Raw genomic sequence first — 26,246 nt, 5'->3', positions numbered from 1 at the left:
TCCAACTTCCTGTTCCTGTCCAGCAGGCTCCTCCCAGTGGTTTGTCCATGTCCTGGTCACTTTTCATTTGGATCTGGAGCTGGAAGGATTACTCTTTGTGGCTGCTGCTGGATATTTGTATTTGAGGACTTTTAGTTTGGATTACTTTTGGAGTTGAGATTTCACAAGTAAATTGGTTTTGTTTGTTTGGGGCATTGCAGTTGCTGCAACTACAATTTATAAACTTTTTCACAAATTTTAACACCTTGACCGCGGCGCCGATTCCGCCCCTGTGCTGGACATTCCAGAACAGGGCGTGGTCGTGACGGAACCGTTCCGTCATCAGCACAGCTCAGCCGTGACTGATGACGGAACGGTTCCGTCACCAGCATCGAAGGGGTTAAAAAAATATATTGTGGGTAGCCACAGTATCCAGTAGGCCCAGGGTTATTCATGGGTGCATGATACAACTGTTTCTGTGAGCTTTGTTGAACTTAAATATCATTTACGGCATGGATGTCATGGAATTGAATAGCTCAGTGTTATATCTATGTGGACGTTTTTTGTAATTTTGGGGTGCGTGTTAAAGCCACACTAGCCAGTAGGCCCAGGTGTAGTCAGTGGTGCATGGGCCATGTCTTTCTGTGGGGTCTCTTGAATGTAAACATCATTTAGTGCATGGATGGCATTGGATTGGGGTGATTTTTGTGTGTATTTCGATTTTTTGGGTGTTGTTGGGGCCTGGTCCAGGGCCTGGCCAAGTGGGTGGGGGCCATTTTGAGGCCTGGCCATGAGGGTGGGGGTCTAGGGGCCATTTTGAAGCCAGTCAGTGTGCTTTGTGCCATTGGCCTTCACCTAGTCTGCCTTCCTTTCATCCTTTATGCCCAGGGGTACTCAGTGGTGCATGGGCCATGTCTTTCTGCGGGGTCTCTTGAATTTAAACATCATTTAGGGCATGGATGGCATTGGATTGGGGTAATTTGTGTGTGTATTTCGATGTTTTGGTGTGTTGTTGGGGCCTGGTCCAGGGCCTGGCCATGTGGGTGGGGGCCATTTTGAGGCCTGGTCCAGGGCCTGGCCATGTGGGTGGGGGTCTAGGGGCCATTGTGAAGCCAGGCAGTGTGCTTTGTGCCATAGGCCTGCACCCAGTCTGCCTTGCTTTCATCCTTTATGCCCAGGGGTACTCAGTGGTGCATGGGCCATGTCTTTCTGTGGGGTCCCTTGAATTTAAACATCATTTAGGGCATGGATAGCATTGGATTGGGGCGATTTTTGTGTGTATTTCGAATTTGTGGGTATTGTTGGGGCCTGGTCCAGGGCCTTGCCATTTGGGTGGGGGCCATGTTGAGGCCTGGTCCAGGGCCTGGTCATGTGGGTGAGGGTCTAGGGGCCATTTTGAAGCCAGGCAGTGTGCTTTGTGCCATAGACCTGCACCCAGTCTGCCTTGCTTTCATCCTTTATGCCCAGGGGTACTCAGTGGTGCATGGGCCATGTCTTTCTGTGGGGTCTCTTGAATTTAACCATCATTTAGGGCATGGATGGCATTGGATTGAGGTGATTTTTGTGTGTAATTTGATTTTTTGGGTGTTGTTGGGGCCTGGTCCACGGTCTGGCCATGTGGGTGGGGGCTGTTTTGAGGCCTGGTCCAGGGCCTGGCCATGTGGGTGGGGGTCTAGGGGCCATTTTGAAGCCAGGCAGTGTGCTTTGTGCCATAGGCCTGCACCCAGTCTGCCTTGCTTTCATCCTTTATGCCCAGGGGTACTCAATGGTGCATGGGCAATGTCTTTCTGTGGGGTCTCTTGAATTTAAACATCATTTAGGGCATGGATGGCATTGGTTTGGGGTGGTTTATGTGTGTATTTCGGTTTTTGGGGGTGTTGTTGGGGCCTAGTCCAGGGCCTGGTCATGTGGGTGGGGGGTATTTTGAGGCCTGGTCCAGGGCCTGGCCATGTGGGTGGGAGTCTAGGGGCCATTTTGAAGCCAGGCAGTGGGCTTTGTGCCATTCGCCTGCACATAGTCTGCCTTGCTTTCATTCATTATGCCCAGGGGTACTCAGTGGTGCATGAAACAACTCTCTCTGTGTGGTCTCTCTTCTATTAATTTAAACATCCATTTTGGATTAGAATTGCAATTTTTATTTTGGGTCTTTCCGTTTTTGGGTGTGTTGTGTTAATAATAATAAATGCCTAGTTGCAAATATTAATTGAAGCACGACATATGCAACATTTATTTAACTGATATTCCTCTGGCTCCTTTGCTTTTAGGTGCACAAAGACTGAGAAGAACCAGGAATCATCCTCATCATCATCACTTGTTGTAGTGCCAGGAAGAAGTCCTGCTGCGGTGTGTGCCCAACGTCACGTGATGTCACGTGTAGACACAGACAACTCTGCAACTCGTGCAACTGCGTCCTGCTGTTCTGACATCTGAAGAAGATGGGCCTAAAGAAAGGTGGCCATAGCTCCTCTACCAAGAAAATTGCCAGTGCCACTGCCAGTAAGAAGGAGCAGAAGGAGCAAGTGGCGCCACTTACCAAGGAGACTGGTGTGCTGACAGACACTTTTTTTGGGGAACAAAAACTACGCCTGCAGCAGCGGTGTCCGCCGGGGACCAAGCAGGGAGCAGCACCTCCGCTTCATTGGTCTCAGTGCCACCACGCCAATTTAGGCCCAAGTCCATGAGTGCCGCAGAGGCAGCCACTTTAATTGCTCTTTCACCATTGGCCAGTGATGTTGGCGTTGACTCATCGCAAAGTAGCATCCAATCAATGCAGGGTGTAACTCATCTGACGAGTGTTCAACGACAGCCGCAACGACAAAGACAGGTGCAACAAGGAGAGGCGCAAGGAGAGGCACAAGGAGAGGCGTAAGAGGAGCAAGGAGAGGCGCAAGGAGAGGCGCAAGGAGAGGCGCATGGAGAGGCGCAAGGAGAGGCGCAAGGAGAGGCGCAAGGAGAGGCGCAAGGAGATGCGCATGGAGAGGCGCAAGGAGAGGCACATGGAGAGGCTCAAGGAGAGGCACAACTGCCCACAATGCTTGTTCTTCCAGAAGAATGGGGCACATCAGGAAATCGAGATTCATGCGGAGGTATCAGCCGAGCAAGCCACTCCTCCTGACGATCCATTGTCTTCCAGATCCCCAGCAAGGAAAAGGTCAAGGAGGGCTAGTACAAGTTCTTCTTCAAGCCCCCTGCCTTCTGATGATCTAGATCTTGATTGGCACCCACCAATGCAGCCTGAGAGGGAGGCACGCCAGCCGACAAAGCTAGGTAAACGGAAGGTTCCTGCAAGGCTTTCAGTTATGGGTGATGACGAAGAAGAAGTAGAAGTGGTGTATTCTGCTGCTGAGGAACAGCCTGACGATGACGACCCAGTCATCACAGTCGTCACTCAAGCCCTAGCGGGCATGCAGCAGACAGACATTTTTACCCTATCCAAAAATGCTGCTGTGCAAGATGTGTGCGGCGCGGCACCACTGGTACCACCACCAACACAGGTAACACTAACTACTACACCAACACAACCTACAGCTTCCATATTTTCTTGTCAGAAGGGCAGGCAGGGACCTCCATCTAGCTCGACCTCCATTACCTCAAGTAGTGGTGCTGTAAGTGCACAACAGAGTCAAATTCCGCCACGCCCATCCTCCACTTCATCTGGCATTGAAACTGAAAGTAGCACCTCCACCACCACCAGAAATCTCCAGGCCCCAGTTTGGGACTTCTTTAGTATTAGCAAAAAGGCGGAAAACATAGTCATTTGTTCGATTTGTAAACAAGTAGTTAGTCGGGGTAAGCTTGGTACCAACTATGGTACCGGAGGCCAGAGAGGTCATCTAAAAAAACACCACATTACCTAAGTAACATCCGGAAAGCCAAAAGTACAAATCCAAATGTATCCATTGATATTGCATCTGATGACGAGGAGCTGATCGTGCAGGGGGGAGGTGAAGAACTAAGAGGCATTTTTTCTGGTACACACAGTACCCCTGGCAGCAGTACTGCAGTGGTAGCGCCCACACGCTCCTCTACCCCAGCAACATCTAGGAGGCACAGTAGTCTGGTAGAGACACCAATGCAAAAAAGTACATCAATGAGCCTAACTGGGTTGAAGAAGTCTGGATCGTCATCACATATGAAAACGTCCAGACCACCATTAAAAGCATGTTTTGGTCGCAGGCGCCATTTGAACGCAACCATCCAACGGCATGTCTGTATAATGCAATGCTGGTTAAAATGTTAGCGCTGGACCTCCTCCCTTTTTCTTTCATGGAAGGGGTGGGTTTTCTAGAATTTGTGGCAACAGTCTGCCCTAAATGGAAGGTTCCTAGCCAGTCCTATTTTGCCAGAGTTGCGGTTCCAGCACTACATCACAATGTGCTGGAGGTGATTGGGGCAGCTTTGCAGAAGAGTTCTGTTCACACTATCCACCTGACAACAAACATGTGGACCAGTTGCCAAGCCGTTGATTACATGTGCATCACTGCACACTGGGTCTCTTTTGCGGGGGTTAGAGACAAGATAGCTGCAGGTGTGGACAGTGTCACAATTTTTCAAGCTACTCGGAAACATGCAACAGTAGCCATGTTTGCCATGGAGAAATCTCATACTGCAGTAAACATTTTGGAGGAGTTTAACAGTAAGGTCTTTGAATGGCTGCAGCCAAGAAAGCGCATGATTGGTTATGTTTCCACGGATAATGGCAGTAATATAGTTAAGGCCATGTCTGATGGTGGCTATTTCAGGGTGCCGTGTTTGGGGCACAGTATTAAAATTGTTGTTCAAGATTTCTTGAAAAAAGAAAACACTGTCAACAAGTTACTGACCACCTGCCAAAGAATCTGCACACATTTCAGCCATTCTTTTGAGGCCCGGAAGCAGCTGAGGATCATTCAACGTAACCGTAGAGTGCCAGTCAGTGGACTCATACAGGAGGTGGCAACACGTTGGAACTCAACCTTCTACGTGCTTGAGGGTCTGTTTGAGCAGTACTTGGTAATCAATGAGTATGTCTTTAACGCACGGGGTGCTTCTATGAAAGACATGAGGCTAGAGGTGAATGAATGGGACCTAGTTAAAAGCCTGACAGACATGCTTCGTTCTTTTGAGGTGTTCACGCGTGAAGTCAGCAGGGAGGACTGTACTTTGGGCAAAGCTATCCCATTGTTGCACATGCTAGAGCACCAACTGAAGGCGGTGTATTCAACGTTCTGAGTTGATGCTGAAAAACAAGACGCATATCAGTTGGCAGAGAGCTTATTAAGCCACCTAGTTGACAATGAGAGGCTTAAAGCAATACATGCAGAACAACATTACATTTGTGCCACTATTCTGGATCCACGATACAAAAAGGCACTGGCAGCAACAGCAATACATTCATTCCTTTTTATGAAGCAGATGTTTCCAAGTACAAACATTGGCTAGCTCTGTCAGCCACTCGGTTTGAAAAAGAGCGGCAAGAAATTGAAGGAACCACCACAAGTACTACTGAAGCAGCTGGCCATCCGGTGTCAAGGTCCACTTCTGTGGTCAAAGGCAGTCACTTTCCCTCACAGCCGATACCGACAGCAGCAACCGTAACATCATCATCACCTGCAACAGGCCCAGCCATAATATTGTCGGAAGCGGATTGGATAACTCATCATGGGTTTGCTTGTTCCAGTGTTGATGCAAAGGCAACAGATGGTACGCAAAGTGGAGCACCCATTGAGGACCTTGAGTGGATGGTGCAGGCCTATCTGGATGACCCAACAGAGGTCTTCTTCGATCAGAACCCAATGGTGTATTGGTATGGGAAAAGGCCTCAATGGCCACTGATCACCAAGCTGGCTATAAATTATTTGGCTTGCCCACTCGCAAGCGTGTCTTCTGAACGTGTTTTCAGTGCTGCTGGTGCCATTGTAACTTCAAAAAGAACACACCTCTCGCCCAAAAATGTGGAAAGGTTAACACTGATCAAGATGAATCAGCACTTCATACCACCAGATTACAAAATACGTGAATCCACACAGGAAGAAGAGGACACCGACTTAGGTGACGGAAGTTCTTCTCAGTTAGCTGTCCTACTCCAGGTTCAATTCACAGAGTTTGAGGACGAGCTCTACTTCCCTGACACCTAGGCTTGAAACCTACTTTTTTCATCCTTATTCACTTTTATTTCTGTGTGTCTTTCTTTGTTTTGCAACTTTTAGCACAACAAAACTCTAATCACAACAAATCCATCAGTAGCACTGTCTTCGTCTTATTTCCATATTGAAGGTGACGCTGTCTGCATTCCTGAAGTTCACAAGTTCACAACTCAGTCATGCTCCTCTATCCTCCTCCTCCATACTCCTCCTATACATTTGTTTCCCTCACGGCAGATGGCCGGATTACGCAGAATCAAGAAACTGTCGCTATGCTGATTGTTACTTCTGAAATTGACACAAGAGGCTGCCCTGTGGCCCTTCACTTAAGAATAAGATGCTGACAAAAAGTGGAACAGGTAATGATGAGATGGCATGCAGAGTGGACAACACTGGCTGTCTGGCTCTGATGAAAGCAATTGCTGTTTGTTTGTTGTGCATGAAATGAACCCTATGTGTTATGTTATTATTTAATCTTTTACACACTAAATGTAACTCAAGTCTACTCTGTTTTTACCTTGTTTAATACAAATTGTACTTCTAATGCAGGGGCCACTACGTTGCATTTTTTAATATGGAAAATGTCCTTGGACTCACTGTGTGTAGACTGTGACTGCATGAACAACATTGAGTTGCCAATACCATGATGATGATGATGAGTCTTGAATCTGATCAAAGTTACATAATATCTTTACAGTCACTCACTGGGATGGATGGATCATCATCGTCTGTTTACGGAAGAACTATGGCCATTTCGTGAGTGGCGAACAGGTAAACAAGTCAACAACAACCACAGCAGAACTACATGTCTGTCTAGTCCTGGTATGGAGTTGTCGAGCCAGTGTAGTGTTGTTATGCCCTGGCCTGCTGTGTGCTAATTATTATCCTCAAAAAGGAGACTCAGAGTACGCACTTTAGAAATGATGCTTGTATGTAATACTGTCGCCTCTGAAAGTGAAAGTGTTATTTTTGCACTACACACCGTACCTTATATTTTTCCTCCCGGCTGTTTTAATATCCCTCCCTGTTTTTCCATCGACAATTACAGGCTGGCTTTTACCCTGTGCGATGGGAAAAACATTAACTCAGACTTACCATAGCAATCCGTTATTCTGCCTCCGCCAGGCAGGCAGTGGAGAGTGTGGTCACCAAGATTAATCGACGGAGCGTCAGATGGAATGGAGGAGTACCGCGAATAAGAGGAATGGCTGGATGCATGCAACTTCCCAAATGGAACAGGACAACTACAACATACAGTTACAGTATCCTCTTCACTTCTCCTTATCTTTTAAATAATGTTATTGTGGTGAACCTCTATGAGTGTGACTCTGTGCGTTTGCTCTCTGCTTCAAATTCATCCCTACAGCTATTTGATAAGTTTCTTTGCTATTTTTAAAACTTATTTAATGTACTAATATGTGTTTATTCTCTCTGAGGGCAGATAGGCAAGTGAAATTGCGTAATTACTGCAGCCCTGTACTGTCAAATTGTTTATTCATAGTTAGTAAGTTTTAAGTACTACTTTTCAGTAACCTAACCATCCATTTAGCAAACAACTTCATGCATGCACTTCCTTTATGTCCCTTAAAAGATTAATTGATATCTTCGTATCCAAAGATTTGTTTTTCTTCATTTGTTGTTTGTCCATGCTGTGTTTTTTTCTCTCTCCACAAAACTTTCCCAAAACCCCCCATTCCCATCCAATTTTCAAACCCTAACCCTCTTCACCCGGGCTGTGTGGGTTTCATTGACAACAATAATTCCACACACTTGCTGGGGAGGATGAGGTCAAAAGCAACCGAAAATCAATTTCAAGGCAGGTCAAGGAATCTGAGGATATATTCTTATTCTGCTTGACACACACCCATGAGTATTTGCAAATCAAATCCGAATTTCATGTGCGCCATCGAGTGGATTCATCATCAGCAACATCCTCCTCCTACACGTGACGAATGCTTATGCTGTTGTGTGCCCTTCAGTACTATTTCTTGTAGTAGCCATACTCCACGCAACTAGTAGTTAACTGTAGATGGAATACTTTAGCATTGCTTAGGCTATAATTTATGGCACTGTTCTTGTGTACTGTACTATCTAACATACTGTTCTAATGCTCCTCTCAGGCCACTCAATGTTTCATTTCCTTTTTTTTCATATGCTGCTACTGCCAGTGTGTACCACTACTACTACCACCACAACGATGACATTTCATCCGACCAGGATTCCATAGCCAACCTTAATCGCCATTTGCTATGCAGCCAGCCCTGTGCCTAGCCCTATTCTCAAACACGAATCACAGGTAAGATAAGCATTTTGGGGGAGGAAGAATAATGGAGTAGGAGGAGAGGAGAGACTGACGATAGTACTGGTAAAGTAGTAGGACAATTGAATTCACTAACTCTGTCAGTGGCACTTTTGTGCAAATTTGGGCAATTACTTAGACAATTTGAATCAAGCAGCCAGTTAAGTTTCAGGAAAACAAACGTACAGTTAACCCCCCCGCCTCCCCCACAAAACAGTAAAAATGCGTATGCTATGTTTAAGTAGAAAATAAATAATTATTTTGATCCCTAACAAAAATAAACTATCCAGCAAGACCCGACCTAACCCCAACAATGTCCATGAAATCAAATATCCCAAAAGTCCAAAAACCCCAACGCCCAATTCCCACCCCCCCAAAAGTCTTTAAAAAAGGGCCAAGGGACAGCCTCTCTACTTTCGCCGGCCTCTGCTCTAACATTAGTGGGAGTTTCAGGAATTCTACTAGCACTATATGGACTCACTACATTAGACTCAGACAGTACACCAGTCTTCTTCTCTCTTGTGTAGCGAAATTAGTACGTAAACTTGTGGAAGCCGGCATAATGCCAGCGCAGTCAGGTTGCACCCAAGAAAAACAGACGCAAGCCATGATGACGCAGACTAGCGTTACTGTTACCAGTCCAGTACATGCAGGTAATGAAGCTCTTACTTTTCTATTATGGGTGGCAATGGTCATACTCTGTTATAAGGGCTACTGCTCAATTAATTTAACTTTCACCCTGCCCTGCCCCTGACTACTACAAAAGGAAAATGAAGAAGATAAATAATATGATCATCTATCCCTTCACAGGATATTTGCTTATATAAGGGATGACTTTAGGTGCTTTGTTTTTATTGATTGAGTGAACACCGATAGGCCACACATGAATGACAGTTGAAAAAAAAATATTAACAGAGGTAGTGAGTGGTCCCCGTAATCACCGGAGGAAGGCACTTGTGAGTTGTGACTTGGCTTGATAATGTGAACTATACAATATAGATACACAATATATGCGGTGCTTGCAAACTACTGTTATTCAAGGGAGTATTCCTAAAAATTACAACTTCTACTTTCCTCGGCTTTGCTACTCTGTCATGGACGTGCGGTGTTACATACTCTTCAAAGTAACACTCTTGATCTAGTGACCGTCTACTCTGTCTACATACACCTATGCTATCTATGAGGAAGATACCATCCAGGCATCCATCCATTCAAAGTAAATGTCAATCATTCTTCTTAATGTCTCAACTGGACAAACCTTACTTTTTCTCACCGAAAAACACCCTTTTTATTTTATTTTGAAAACCGCCAGCCATGTATCCGTGCTTGACTTGCATTTGAATTTGAACCAAAGGATATATTGCGCAGGCATACAGTTTCTGTTTCACCCACCCAGGCAGTCCTCTTTTCTTTCTCCTTCCACCCATCCTTGCTTCAGCCTTCAACCGGCCATGCATCAGATTCCCAGCCACCTGTGCTTGTATTCAAAAACACGTATCATTCTTTGCCAGTCATTAATTTAACTTGCTCGTCCTTCCTTACACCCTTCTTTCCGTTTTCGTTCATCCCATCCATCAAGTTCATCTCTGATCTGACTTGGCTTTGCGATAAAACTTTCACAGCTGAGTTGAAGTCAAATTTAGAGGAGGCCATTGGTTACTCGTCAACTCCCGCCGCTAATGCTATTGCTAATGCGAAGTCAAGGGTGACTGTCTTCTATCTGGTTGACAAAAACTTAGTTCTAAATTTGTAAGTCTTCTTAACAGTAAAGTGTACTTGTACTGTACAACATATACACCCCTGCAGCCAGCCTACTCTGCAATCTCAATAAGTAAGGAATATAATAGTTTACCACTGCCAACCACTATCGTGGCATCCCGCAAAGCAGTTCCTGCTGGCACCGCATCCGCCCCTGGAGTGACCATTTCAGCGCTGGCCCCGGCACTGGTGGTGGGCTGTGCCGATGGTGTTACGCCTAGAAAATACATTTAATATTTTTAGATGCCATATACACCACTCCCTATTTTGTCTAGAAATGAAAAAATATGTTACTAAATAAACAAATTTAATTATTTGTGACTCTCTAGTCTAAACTGAAAATTTCCCTTTCGTAAGGGGAGGGTGTTTTTATTTATGCAACGTGCTACACTTTTTGGCACAACTGATGAATGCTTGCTTTTTAACACGCACCATTTTCTCATAATAGACAGAAGCTTCCCTTCTACGAACAAGAGCAACATGTTACTCGGAGTCGTCATCATCACCACCAAGACTTTAAGTTCCAACCAGGTGAGGGCTCTCCCACAATTAATGTGTAAAATCAGCCACTGTTGAGTTTTCAAGAGTTCACCGTTTACCTTATATGAAGTTGATTTTAATAAATGTTTTTATATAATGCACAATTGAAATTTAATATAGTACACACAGAGCTAGTTGTTTTACTTTTAATAAATCTTTAAAACTTACATAGACTCTGTGGTTTTTGGTCATGAGTGAGTGAGCAAAAGGGTTTGCAATTTGCAAGCATGAGTCCATGACTCTGAGAGGTCGGGACTCTGACTCCGTAGTCTTATGTTCTGGGTTGTATAATCATTGGGGATCATCGCTACATTCGGGAGCTAAATAATGACTCTGACACACCAGCTAGTCAGTAAGGAGATTGGGGCTTCAACTTCTGTTATGACTGAGGTATGTGGAAAGTCTAACTGCGCCTATTATCACCAATGCCCTATTTCTTGTCCTTAGTTATGTTTGTGCAGAATAGTCCCTGCAACAGTAGTAGTATGTCCTCCTATCCAATCAAAAAGTAAACTAGTACCTTATTCTTGGTGGCTATTGACATTTTATTGTTGGGAATTGTCAAAGTATAACCATTAAGAAGATTTCAATAGACATTATGGATAACCCAGAGGACTGCACTCAGTGCCTAGAGCTATTGCTGAATAGGAGTTTTGTTTTAACACCTTTAGCCAACTGTGCAAGTTTAGCTAGCTACACAGACAGACTAATAAAAGTCATAGTAGAGGCAGGATAAGAATTTAGAAACAGTCTACAAGAAGAGCAAAGACGATTTAGGAAAAAATAGAATTATGATGAACGTTTGGAATAAATAGGTGCTGTAAAAGTTAGGGAAGTATAATTATTAATATTAACAGGAAAACTTACTGGGGCCAGCAGAGGATCCCTCGGCGGACCGATCCTGGCCTTCCTGCTCCGCCCGCGCCACTACCTCCTCTGTCCTCTTGCCCCTGGGAGGAGCTGATGTACATGAAAGAAAGACACAAACATGTTTGATTGTTGTCAACCAAATCAAACATTTAAAAAAACAATAACAAATTATTTCGGGGAAATAGACAACAATTGCAGTCAATTTAGTGACCTATCTGATGTGTTCTACTAGGATAATAGTATTGCTTGATTCGCTGACCGTCTACTTAGAAAGTTATATAACTCATCAAACCAACTACAAAAAGGTACTACTAGGACTGGCAGGCAGCACTCCGCAGCACGCGAAGTGACAGACACAGTCCATCATGATTGCAGACCACTAAAAAGTTTCCTACTAAATAACCAGTCATAATATACTCAAACTATCAATCCACCACCACTATCTCTTCTTAATGGCAGGAGTACAAAGAAAGGACTGGACTTGAGTCTCTAGTGTCTATCATTACGCAGTTCTGTAAAGTACACTCATACATAATCACTAAGGCCAAATGAGCACAACATTGAAAACAAGTAAGCATAGTAGCAACACCAGTGAGCAGGCGAGCACCTGCAATCACAGAAGCTTTTGAAACATAATTTACCTGCAATGTAATCTCTAGTGTCTAGCATTACGCAGTTCAGTAAAGTACACTCATACATAATCACTCAGGCCAAATGAGCACAAAATTGAAAACAAGTAAGCATAGTAGCACCGCCAGTGAGCAGACGAGCACCTGCAATCACAGAAGCTTTTGAAACATAATTTACCTGCAATGTATTCAGCAGCATTCTTGATCTTCGGAAAAAATATATATTTGCAATATCATAACACAGAGCAGAAGACAACAAAGTAGTGATTAAATAGCTACTAGTACTCACCAAGCCCAGGGATCTCCACGCCAAGCAGGTGGAGCAGGTCGTGTTCCCGGTCCAGTATGTCCGACCATAGGTGCGTCACCTGGTTGTAGGTGCGCCGGACCCCATACTCCCGATACATGGCCCGGCACACCTTCCCCCGTAGCTGGCGACGCTCCCGAAGGCTGTACCCAGTACCGGGCCTGCCGCCTGCCGTGACAGTCTTGGGGAGGTGGCGCTGGACAAAGAAGACCAGTGCGACCACCTCCATCGTGCTAAAGATCTCCCTGGGACTAACTGTCTCCCCTCTTAACCGCCCGCAAGAGAGCCGGCTACGGGGTGCGGGACCCTTCCCCTTCAGGTTTTTGCCAGCTCCTTTGCTATGGTCCTGGACAGTTAAAGGAGAATAAAATAGGAAAGAATAGGGAAAAAGTAAATAAAAGCAAAGAGAGTTAAATAAGTAGTTTTAAAGTAACGAAAAGTAGAAAAAAAACACAAAATATAGATGTACAAAAATAGAGTGATAGATAATGAGTAAAAAAGATTTTAAAAAAGTTCAAACAAACAAAGGATTACAAAGATTGAAGGAGGATTGAAAATGCATGCCCAGAACCATACCAATGAATGAAAAACAAGATGGCCTCTCCCATTGCGACCACGTGGGTAAGTTTGCGTGATATTTCGCCCGCGTGCACGCAAAAACGGACGCGAACACGCAATTGTGCCCCGCACGTAGGAAATGCACAACGCGAGCATGCAACTAGCGCCCGGAAACGGAAATACGCAACGCAAACACTGAAAACAAGATGGCCGCGCCCATGTACGACCGCATGGGTAACTTCGTGGTAGCCGTGCTGAAAAAAATCCAGCGAACACGCAAAAAAAAAAGTTCGCAAAAGTTCACGAATTTTGCGGACCGCGAGTATGCTTTCGCTTGAATTTGCGTACCGCGAATTCGCAAAATTCGCCCATACTTAGTTTTACCTTCCCAAGTCATTCCTGAAAGATTTGTACACATTAGATGCATACATGGGGATGTCAAGGAGCATCTCGTTGCCAGATTGACCTTTTCTACGTCCAATAGGACAACTGAAGTAGAAGTAGGGTACTCCCCAACCTGCCTGAAGATATCATACTAGGAACCGATAATCCCCATTTTATAGAGATATTTTATAACACGCTTACCCGAATACACGAAACTCAGAAAGCAAACTAAGACCCCACTCCCAGAAATGCCCTGTTAGCCCCCGAACCATGGATGATAGACCATAGTTTCCACTTCACCTAAATGAACGATTTCCTCCTACAACCCATCTGGGAGAAAGCCCGACAGAATAACACCCAATGTTTTCCCCATTTCCAAATAAAAAATGGACTGTTATATAGGATATAAGGGCCCACTGACACCCCCAACTATTGATACAAAAGGAATTCCACAACTAGATTATGTTCTATGCCCGCTCTCATTTATTAGCAGGACACTTAACGGCTAAGGAAATCATTTCAAATTTATATTGGCCTGGTATCTTCGCACACATAAAAAAATATTGTTTGGAGTGTGAGGTCAGCCAGAGAAAGAATCCCTATTTGCCTCATAAAGCACCCCTCCAACCCTTGCCTATAATAGGTTCTCCATTTGAGAGAATAGGAATGGATTTGATAGGCCCTTTACCTAAAACCACTAAGGGATGCCAGTATGCTCTTGTCATTGTTGATTATGCCACCCGCTACCCGGAAGCCTTCTCCCTTCATACTCCTGACACTAAGTCTATTACAGGAAAACGTATGGAGTTTTTTCCCCGTGTTGGGTTTCCTAAAGAGATCATTATGGACCAGGGCACCCTTTTCGTGTCTCGACTCATGACCCAAATTTTTAAACAGCTAAATATTAAATATCTCAAAACCTCAGTGTATCATCCTCAAACAGATGGGCTAGTGAAAAGGTACACTGCTTGCTCAAACTCCTTCTCAAAAAGATGCTATCTGGAGAAGGAAAACATTGGGATCAAATGCTTCCACTAGCCCTCTTCATATTACAAAGCCAGGTGCAGAGTAGTTTAGGGTGTTCTTCTTTTGAATTACTCTATGGATGAAAACCACAAACCCTTTTAAAAATAACCCGAGAGGCATGGGAGAAAGACATAAAACCCAAAGGGGATAATCTGTTGGAGTGAAACCCAACAATTAAAAGCGTGTATTTGGAAACTCCGGGAATTAGCAATGAAAAACCGAGAGACAAGTCAAGATAAACAAAAAGGACTTTACCATAAAGGGAAGAAATTAAGAATATACGAACCAGGCGACTGGGTCTTGGCCCTACTTCCAAGCTCCCCCCCATAAAATAAAATCTGAATGGAGAGGCCCCTATAAAATCACAGTGAGGATTGGAACTCTTTCATATAGGTTACAAATGGCAAGGTATAGGGAACAGACATTTCATATAAATCTCTTTAAAAAGTGGTTAGGCCCTTTACCTAAAGAAATATACATCATGAGTACAGAGGACAATGTTCCAACCTCTCTAGGACAGCTTCATATCAACAAAGAGCTGTCGGGTGAACAGAAGGAAGAGTTCAGGAAAATGCTACGACTCTTCACTTCTGTTTTCTCTAATATCCCTTGGAAAACACACTTAGCCCAGCACTCTATTTCCACTCCAGAAGGAAGTGTAATAAAGCAAGAACCATATCGAATTCCAGCAGCCAGAAGACAAGCTGTCCTTACAGAATTAGAGCAAATGTTGCAGATGAACGTTATAGAGCCCTTGCAGAGTAACTGGTCTTCTCCCATCATCTTAGTTCTAAAGGCCTAAAGGAAGCATAAGATTTTGTATAGACTTCCATGCAGTAAACAAGATCTCCAAGTTAGATGCGTACCCCCTCCCTACGGTATACAAATTAATAGAGAGAATAGGAGATGATAAATATAGATTCACAATAGATCTTAGGAAAGGTTGCTGGCAGGTCCCATTAAAAGCAGAAGATAAAGAAAAAAACACTTTCTCTACACCATTTGGTTTGTTCCAATTCACAGTACTCCCTTTCGGACTCCACGGAGCCCCTGCTACTTTTCAAAGAACGATTGAACTTTAGGCTTACTCTTCTGCTTATTTAGACAACATCATTATATATAGCCGCTCTTGGGATGATCATTTGTAGCACTTAAACTCAATCCTGAGTGACTTGACCAAGACCAATCTTCACATAAATGCGAAAAAAACAGGAATGGGGTCCAATAAAGTAAAGTAGCTAGGATACTTTCTAGGTAATGGTTTAATTGAGCCCCAAACGGAAAAGGTCAGAGCTATCACTGAAGTTCCCTTTCCAACAAATAAAAAAAGCAGTACGGTCTTCCTTGGGATTGGTAGGGTATTATTGGAAACTTAATCCTGGATATTCCATCATAGCAGCCCCCTTAACCAATCTTTTAAGGGAAGGAACACCTATTGCCAGTTTGCAGAACCCCTCTAAAGAAACGATAAAAGCATTCCAAACCCTAATAGAAAGAATAACGTCTGCTCCAATCCTCACCGCCCCAGCCTGAGAAAGCATTTATCCTACAAACAGACGCATCTGACGTTGGCATAGGAGCCGTCCTTGCTCAAAAAGACGATGAAGATGTAGAAAAACCTGTTCTATATATTAGCAGGAAGCTGGTATCCCATGAGACTGCTTTTTATACAATAGAAAAAGAATGTTTGGCCATTAAGTGGGTGATTGAAAAGCTACGTTATTATCTTGAAGGCAAACCCTTTCTCCTATACACACACCACGCACCCTTAACATGGTGAAGCAGAAATAAAGGGAACAATCCCAGGGTCCTTGGGTGGTGCCTTTCACTTCAGCCTTCGCAATTCAAAGTGTTACTTAAATCAGGTAAAGACTTAACTGAGCCAGACTTCCTATCATGTTTTCCCCTTTTTCCCTGATCAGGAAAATCCAGGGATTGGGATGTGTCACCGACCTGACAAGCCCGACCTTCCGGAGTCCGAGACCGGCTTGTTTTACTTCACCCGATCCAGAAGTCAGGCAGAAAAGAAAGACCAGAAGTCGCAGCACCACCCGGAAGAGGCTGGTGATGACGGTGCGCGGCAATCCGGAAGAGATATAAACGAGAAAGAAGAGGAAGAACATCTTCGGCTCGCGCGTTGGCTGAGGAAAGATGGCCAGGCTGAAGGAGTAACGTAGGAAGGAGACCAAGAAAAAAGCAGTGAGATAACCCCGAAGAACCTGATGCCCAGAGGAGGAGACCGACATCTCCAGTGACAGCAGATGAAGAAGCGGAGATTCCTTACCACCAGCTGTCTCCAGAGCGTGCGGCGTCCCAGGAGGGGCGTGGCTTTGCCTGGTGCATACCCGATTCCTGGCTTGGGCCCGAAAGTAGTGGGAAACGGAGGGAGGGGATTGAATAAAAGAAAAAGTAGGGGTGTCTAATAGTTGTTTTGTTTACTCCCCCCCTAATGAAGAACCCAGTAAAAGAATTGTATTGGAGCCTATAAAAACCCAAGGATAAAAAGAGAAGGGTTAAAATAATATTTCTGAGGACTTTTTTTCTCTTCTTTCCTCACTCAACTTCATTAACCAACACACCTTACCAGAAAGTGGGCACTCTACTAATCCATACCAATCAAATATATAAAGGAGAGCCTCTTACCTTTATGTTTGTTCTATCGAGGGTACTGGCGGAGAGGAACTCTGAGGAGCCTGAAAAGAATAAGACGTGACTGATTATAAAGTGGACCTTTATGTTACATTCTTCATAATACTGTCTGTTAATTGCCCTTTGAAATAAAGTAGTGTTTTTTTAACATATAGACTTGTGACTGGTCACAGACGATTATGGCATTAAGCCCCATTTGTGGGCCAAACTGCAACCTGGACTCTGGGGTGCCCTTTTCTCCCTCCTCTTTCATCTTGTTTGTGAGTGGGCTATATGGACTATATGGATTGATGATGGAGTGGAAAATTACACCTTGGGGGCCAGGCAGTGTGGGGAGTGGACGAGCAGCGACAGTTTGGGAGGAATTGGTGGCCCTGTGGTAAGAAGGCGTGAGGTTACTAGTGCTCTGTGGCTGGGAGTCACTGAACTCCTGAACACTGCATGGACATATAGGTGGAAGTACCATTTGCTTACCACCACCATTGGCTGGAGTGTTGCCTGGTTCCCTCCTTTGCTTATGGAAGGCCCACAGAGAATAATGTGGCTCTTCACCTAGAGCGCTTTCCCCAACCACATACCTGCCACATTTGATTTCCTGAGGCACTGGCTGGTGTGGGACTACCTCCTCCAGCTCTCCTTGGTTGAGGAGGGGTCAGGCAGCCCCCAACGCTCTCTAAAGCGCCATGTCAGTACCGCAGCTGTCCATGGCTGGATGAGGCTGGGCTGGGCTGGGCTGGGCTGGGCTGGGCTGGGCTGGGCTGGGCTGGGCTGGGCTGGGCCCCGTCTCTTGACCTCTAGATTTGCCTTCCGGGGCCTTAGAACTATGTGAAAGAGGAATGCCTCAGGGGAGAAAGTTGCTATCCCCATTAACCATCCTAGTGGCACAATTTGAGAAGTTGGCCTGGTATATGCTGCCCACTAATTAAAGTGGGCACCTTGCACCAGTCCAAACAACCCTTATGGTGATTTAAGAGGTCAAAGATAACCTTAGAAAGCTATCCAAGTGGTAGCTGTGGAAAGCAGCCTACAAGCTTAGTCTTGAAGGAATGTTAAGCAGCTTGTTTTACCAGAATGCAACCTTATTGTATTGGTTAAATGAAAGGAGAGCCACACAGTAATTATAAAATTAAGGATTTATTATTATAACACACTCTAAAAACTTCACAGTATGTGCTACACACCAGTTAAACACAAAAAACACAATACTGTAGCACAGAAACAATCCGCACTCTCAATATTTCACAGTATGTGCTACACGCAGATAAACACAAAGCACACACTACTGTACCACAGAAACAATCGTAAGTAGCACTAATACACAGTGGGCTCCAGGGGGAGACCAAACCATATACTAAAATAGTGGTATAAGAACCAGGACTCGAGTCAAGGCAATATTTAGAGGATGTAGAATCATTGGGACTCCAAGGAACCACCCATGGTGAGTAAGTAGAGACCCCACAGAGGACAGGTGCAGTGTGGAAACACAACCATGGTTGCCGTAGAATTCTATGGTCGCAGTTGCAGGTTTAAAGTTTAAGGACCCTCACCAGTAGATTACGAGAAAGCCCTTTGGATTATAGGAAGTTGAAGAGCCACCCCACCCGTGCATACTGTATTACCAGAGTTACCTATCCCAGGGAAGCCGGGTGCATAGGGCTGAAGTGGTGTCGGAAACCGCTGTTTATCTCAATGGAGGACTTCAAGGAAGGGCCACTGCTGGGAAGAAGTGTCTGGTGGAATATAAAGGTGGATTTGGGATGAAGAGTACCTGAAAGCAGCGGGGACAGAGTCTAGGTCACTCAGGAGTGACCAGAGGCAAGGGAGACAAATCCCCACCGATGTTGGGTGCCTCAGGTGCGTTGAGGGGGTTCCCAACTTTACAGCCACTGGAACCAAGAGACATCAAGTATGACCAGGAGCTGAATACGAGCTGTCCCACAAAGGATGTTGAGTGCTGAGTAGTCGGTGTCTGGCTGTAGCACAAACAAACATTGGCAGCGGCAACCCACTTAGCTGGTCAAGAAAGGGTAAGGTTCGTAACAACAAAGGCCAGGAGACTCACCAAACACAGAGGAGTCAGGGTAACCCTGGAGCAACCAGGGGTGTCTAAGTAAAGCAGTGTTGACCCTCAAGAGGACCCACAGGCCAGAGGCGCAAGAGTCATGAGGGGACCTCAAGCAGAATTACGAAGCAACAGCCCACGGAGTACTCAGTGAGAAGAGGCCAAAGTTCTTTGGTGCAAATAGTGCCAGAGGTTGGGGCTACTCAGAGCCCAGTGCACTTGTTTTGGGAATGCCAACAAGCATATGCACTTGCAAAAGTATGTGGTGCATAGGGGTATGGGTATTGCAGCCCCACAAGGGATTCTGACCTCAAACTTGGTGAGCAGGCAGCTCGGAACTCAAGGGGCTTAGAAACCCACCTCCTGTGTTGCTGAAGCCTTTGGAGTCCGTAGGAGCTCAGGAGCAGCAGACTGGTATATCGTGATGTGGTGCCTGTAGTTGCAGGGGAGTGACTCCTTCACTCAAAGGGAGATGTCTTCAGTTGTCCTTGATGCTCCACAGATCCTTCATGGAGACTGAATGGTGCATGGGCACAGACGATGCTTCAGACTGAGAGGGAGACAAAGTCGGGTCCAAACAAAGCCCAGCGAAGTCCAGTGTGTCCAGACGGTCGAAGTTCAGTGGTTTTTGGTTTCAAAATATTGTCCTCGTCGAATCTAGGGTCCTACAGCCAGGTAAGCCCTTTTGTACCCACAGAAGAAGGTTGGACAGATTCAGGGGACCTTCCCTGGGAAGGGTCTGGACAGTGGGGAGGTTACTCCCATCTCCTTTGTCCAGTTTCGCACCAGATCAGGAGCCAACGGCTCCCAGTACTGGTTTGAACTGGACTATGCACAGGGACACCAAATGTGCCCCTCATGCAGACTTTCAGTTGCTGGCAAGCACACTCACCCAGGCTTAATACACTAAATCCTGTCTGGGAGGTCATTAAACCTCCCTGTGACAGGATACCTATTGTTCTGCCTTCTCCTGCTCGAGCTTGGCTCAGCAGCAGGAGGGCAGAAATGTGTCTCTGGTCGGCAGCAACCCTATTAGGCTGCCCGGGGCTGGAAGGCTGGTACCGGGAACACCAGGGACCTCACAAAGCTCGTTTCTGAGGGTGGAATCATACCTCCCACACCGGTTACCGATGTGGAGGTATGATTTCACAATGTTTGATACCAAACACGATAGGGCTACTTTCAGCTGTTTTAGAGTTAGTCATTACGCGGTCACATAATGCCACTCTATATGTTGTAAATGGCTGATACACTGACAACCCAGGGAATGGACTCCGTAGGCTACAGGGGTGTTCTGCTAATTCAGTGGCACCCTCTCACTTAGATCCAAGCACCCTGCATTCAGGATTGGTAAGGCCCGCTATTGGGGTGACTTTTAGGTTTTAAGTGCAGTGACCCTTAGATATAGTAAACTTATATCTAAAATAAGAGGTGCATGCACCATCTCACACAGGCTGCAATGGCAGACCTGTAGTTCCATTTTGCATGGCCTCTCATGGGTGGCATAATACGTGCTTCTGCCCATGGGAGACCTCTGGGGTACCTATGCCCTGGGTACATGGGTACCATATACTAGGGACTGACAAGGGTACCCCAGTATCCAATCAAACCGGAGTGTACAAGACACACCAGTTTAGGGAGAAAACAGATAGACTGGGGTCCTGATTAGCAGGATCCCAGTCAGACTAGTCAAACACAGTGTAACATGAAGCAAAAGGTGGGGGTAACCATAAGACGCAGATCCTACATTCCTACACACAACATTGGACCCTTTCCAGGTTCATGCTGTTAATGTTGTTTCTAAGGAAATTGAGCTGGCCGAGAGTCGACTTTTCCTCGATTTTCAGGTTGCACCTGGTTGTTTGCTAGCATCCTCAGCTAGCCCACCCACAGAGCCCATTACTACAGATCCCCAAAGTACTTCTGAAATATTTCTTGGTGCGGGCCAGCCCGCTGCTGTGCCGGCTAAAACCTCTCTCTGTGATTCCAATGTTACGCTTTACTGTGACAATGCACTATGCACCAAAAACAAGCATAAAGCAAAGCAAGGGGGCTATGTCAAACCGCAGAGTAGAAGCAAGAGAACCAGCAGGTCAAAAGAGCTGGTGGATCCCCTATCAGTACAGTCTTGTACATCACCATCTTTCGTTTGGGATGGTATCTTGGATCGATTCTAGTCTGCTTCAAGCACGTATGTCTCCCTTGGTGAAAAGCTCCATTCTTTAGTACTTATAGTTAACCAGCTGGCCTCATCTGTAAATGCTCCTATTGGACAGCAGACTCATTTACAAACACAGTTGATTAATACAGAACCCAGCAATGCTTGCACAGCAGCTCCCCCTAGGCTCCTGGATAGTGAAAAGTCCTGCTCGCTCCCTTGGGTTCGAGGCAACCCACTTCCCCCACAGCTAGTCACAGGTGCGGTTGAGGCATCAGGGGGACAGACCCTAGGTAATGTGGTCAGAAATGGGGTACACCAACACCAATATCAACAGGGGACTTGCCCCCCTGGCCTAATATTTTAATCTACAGCTGCAATCACGATTAAATCTCCCTCTGGACTGCTTCTATGTAGCTGTTCATACAGGAGTACGCCCCTCCCAGAGTTCTAGCAATGAATTCTTTGTAGACCTAAAAAACAAGGTCTGCCACTGGATGGAGAGTCGTACAGATTTTAACATGTCTGAGTTTGATGATATTTTGCTAGCAAGAAGGGTGGGCTGGGTTGGCCCTATGACATACCGCAATAGCGGACACTGTGTGGTTATCAATTGTTGGAGCCGTGGCCTAGCTCAATGGTTGGTCAAGAGTAGGGCAGGGACTTGAATGAAGAGAGGTGGTTTACATTTTTTCCCTCTTGGATTTGTTTTATAAACATCTCTAATTGAGGTACAGGGGACTCATGGAGCTCTGCCTCAAAGGGCAATGGGTGTTGATGGACCCCCAGTGCAGATCACTAATAGATTCTTGCTCTTATCCAATTTGAATGGTTTAGATTGACGACCAACAGTCATCAGCAATAGCAATCCCTGGTCACTGAGTCAGCTGGAAAATGGGGGAGGGTAGCCTAATGCCAGCCGCATGATAGCGAGGTGCCCCCTCTAATTATTTTCCCTTGTTCTGATATTGTCACCTCTGGATTCTGTACACGGCCACCCAGGTGTGATGGGCCAATCCATACATTGCTCGTAGTGACGGGCCACATGAGACAGGTGTTGAACCTCCCCATCTTCCCCATTCCACCAAAGTAGTTTCTCAGGAGAACCTTGCTGGTTTAACATCTAAGCTTTCATGTCCTGAATGGGGCTTGTTTATGGATTTGTATGATATTTGTTTGTTCCAAGATACATGGGCAGTAATCCCGCAATTCCATGCAGGAATTGCTAATTTCTTTGTGGCTGCTAGGACCTCGGGGAAAGGAAGGCCCTTGGGGGATTATCAATCTGGGTTAAGACTACCCTGTGTTTCACGCTCAAGAAGATCAAAATGGGCAGCCCAGATATTCAATGTGTGTCTCTCTCTCCTTTGGTGGAGTATATTATCTATATAATGTGTATTGCAGAGCTGGGGGTATTGGAGCTGAGTTGCAAGTAATTGATTTGATCAGTGCTCATTTGGCAGATTTGCATATACATTTTTGTAAAATAGCTGTGGGTGAATTTAATTGCAAATTCGAGCCTATGTCTGCTCTCTATGAGGATTTTAGTAGCGACAGGCATGGGTGGGGGAGTTGAAAGATGACAACGAGGGAAACCTAATTAAAAAAAAAGAAAACCACTTAACTTGCGCTTGTCGCATCGCCGACTCGGCGAAGTGGCGAGCGCAAGGTAAGTGGTTTTCTTTTTAGACATTTGGACAGTAGAGTGTGGTCAGTCCTGGCCAACAGGGTCGAAAGCCCAAGACAAGATAGTGACCATAACGCTCTGGGCTTAACATTGGGAGTCCTGGTGGATTCACTCCAGAAAGCCCCACATGAGAACTTAGACCAAAGGTTGTTTCCTATCAATAATCAGCGTAGATTTAAGTGGAGCATTGTGGTAGAGTCAGAGCAAATCCTGGGGAAAGTAGTAGAGGTTGTGACTGCTGGGTTGGATGCTGTGGTAGCTGACAACGTACCCAGAGACCACTTAGATTCCTTGTTGAACTTGTGGATGATTCACAACTCTATGTTTGTTTCTCTCAGGAATTTATTCCTGTGAAGCAGAAAGAGGAGGTGTCATGATATACCAGATCATGTAGAAATGCTAGATGAGCTTTGTCAAGATCCATTAAATCAGTGTCAAGAGATGCCATTCGGGCTGATAGGTTGCGTTCTAAAACACTATCTTCAATGCAAAAAGAGCATGGGAACATACGTAATGGATGGGGATCTATGTTGGATGCCATTAAAGGCAAAGACTATGCTTTCTGGCGAATAGTCGCTGGTGGTGACTCAGGAACCCATGCTCTTCTTGATAGTAACATAGCTGCGGCCGCATGGGTGGATCAATTCTTCCAGCTATATTCTGGAGGTATAACCCAGGAATTGGCTCAGTCACACATAGGAGAGGCAGTACAGGAATCAACTGGGGCTAAGTCTACCGATCAGAAAATAAGGTGGGAGAGTAGCAATCCTCTTGTTGCAGTTTCTGTTGGGTCCCTTTCCAAGGAATGAATCAACCAGGGCTAACTCCATTGGCCAGAGGACTATGTTGAAGAGTGGTAACTCTTTTGACGTGACTTCTGTTGAGACCCTTGTTGAATTAGTGCCACAACAGGTTCCCCCTAAATTAAGCATAGAGATTTCCAAAGCCTTGGATCTATCCTACCTAACAAGGCATCAGGGTTTGTTAAAGTGCCTGCCGATTTGTTTAAGTCATTTACGGACCAAAGAGTCTTATCAGCAGTTCACAAAAACTGTCCAGTCATATAATTTTGATTTTGACTGAATGAGGGGATTTGGTTGTTCTGACCCCATTACCAACTGGCCTTAGGGACAGTATTAGAACAATCAACCAGGTATTCTGCCTGCAGCTGCTGTATTGGATGTACATTTCTTTGAGGGGAGGCAGACTTTATGTAATGTTGTCCCTAGAGAGTCCCTAATTATGCAAAGGCCAGATGAGGGAAAGTTGGCTGACCAATTACCTGTGAATCAGGGAGTGAGGCAGACAGGTGTGCGTTGGCTGCAACCCTCTTCCTCCTTTATATCAGTGATCTTGTTTCGAGTCTTTAGAGATGTGAAGGTGATGCCCCATGTCTTGCTGGAGTTAAGATCCTGTTATAAGACAAAGGGGTTATCCCAGACATGCCCCTGCCCGTCTGCGCTCGTCCGCGTCGAGGCAGCGCGAGGCGGGGCAGGCTCTGTATCTCATCACATCGTTACCTCGCGGCTTCTGGCAGGTATGTTGTCTTACACACGGTCAGAGCTGCTGGCCATAGGGCATATGTCCAAAGGATGTGTGTGTAAGCCTGTGGACCCTTTAATTGGCCCATATAGCTGCGCCTGTAAAAGCTGGTCTCTTACGAGCCCTACTAAAATACGCTCCTTGGAAAATGCCGCTTCAGTCACACGACTACGTGTTGCATCGCAAGATCTTCGTATCTGGTGCCTTAACGTTAGATCACTTGTAAAGCATCACCTGTCTATCTATGATCTGATAGAGAAAGAGGATCCCGATGTTTTTTTAATGACAGAAACCTGGCTTCAGGACTCTGACTCTGCCATATTGAATCTCGCATTCCCCCAGAACTATACCATCTTCACTTCTAATAGGACCACAAGAGGCGGTGGTATTGCTATGGCAGTCAAATCCTGCTTTCCGGCTGAATGGAAGCCGTCAGGACTACCCGCATGTGAAAGTGCTATTTTTAAAGTCGCCTTCTCCCATCAATTTACTTTCAGTGGGTTACTTGTATACCGCCCCCCCGGCAATGACTCGGTCTTTAGGTCCGCGCTGGCCGACATGGTCAGTCCTATAGCACTAGGCTGTGCCAATTTTAATATCTTGGGTGACCTCAATATCCATTTCGATAATGGGTCTTCCACTTCCGTGAGCTCCTTGGTGGCGGATTTGGAAGCTCTCCAACTTACTCAGCTCGTTACCCTTCCAACCCATTCGGGAGGCCATATTCTTGACCCCTTTTTTTCCACGCTAGATGGGTTAAGATTGTCAGACCCGAGGTTGATGGGGTGGACTGACCATCTGCTAGTAGAAGCTTTCTGTCCGGTCCATGAGAAGCCTTTTATATCCACGGACAGGCCTATCCTTAAAAGGCCTTGGCACAAGCTTACGTTGGAAGAGTTTTACAGTATATTAGAGCGAAAACCTTTGAGCACCTTCACTAATGTGGAACAAGGATACCAACAGTTCTGCGCTTGGATCACCGATGCCCTGGACTCTCTTATACCTCTACGGTGGTCGAAAGGCCGGACAAAAACACCTAGTCCCTGGTATAATGAGTGTCTCGCAGATTTGAAAAAATCCTGCCGAAAAACAGAGAGGGAATGGAGACGTTCCTATGACCCTGCTCTGAAAACTCGGTATTTCACAGAGCTGAAGCTCTATCATAGAGCTATCTGCAGAGCAAGAGCTGCATTTTACGCTCATGAATTTGCTACTAGCCCCAATCCTTCAAAACTAATTTTCAAAGTACTGAAGGACCTTATGAAAAACAGATCCTCATCAGAGGTGATTTGCACAGATTCTCACTGTGATAAATTGGCCTCCTTTTTTGTGGAGAAAGTGAAAAAAATCTATCATGGGTTCGACACACTCCACCAGGATCGAGAGGCTACTATCCCTGGCACGACAGATCATGAGCCTCTGGCCACTTTACCTGAACTGTCTACTGAGGCCTTTGACAGGTTCAGCCTCAAGGTCAAGTCAGGCTCTCCAGCGGACCCGTTAAAACCAGCCTTCATTAACACACTTTCCCCGCTATGCCGTGATCCCATATTGAACCTCATCAACAGGTCACTGTCTTGTGGAACGGTACCCGCGGCATGGAAACAGGCGGTGGTCACTCCTATATTAAAAAAAGCCAACTCTGACCCCCGATTGCCAGAAAATTATCGACCTAT

The sequence above is a fragment of the Lissotriton helveticus genome, chromosome 12 (genome assembly GCF_964261635.1).
Source record: "Lissotriton helveticus chromosome 12, aLisHel1.1, whole genome shotgun sequence".
In the NCBI taxonomy this organism is placed as follows: domain Eukaryota; kingdom Metazoa; phylum Chordata; class Amphibia; order Caudata; family Salamandridae; genus Lissotriton; species Lissotriton helveticus.
This window is presented reverse-complemented; position numbering follows the sequence as displayed.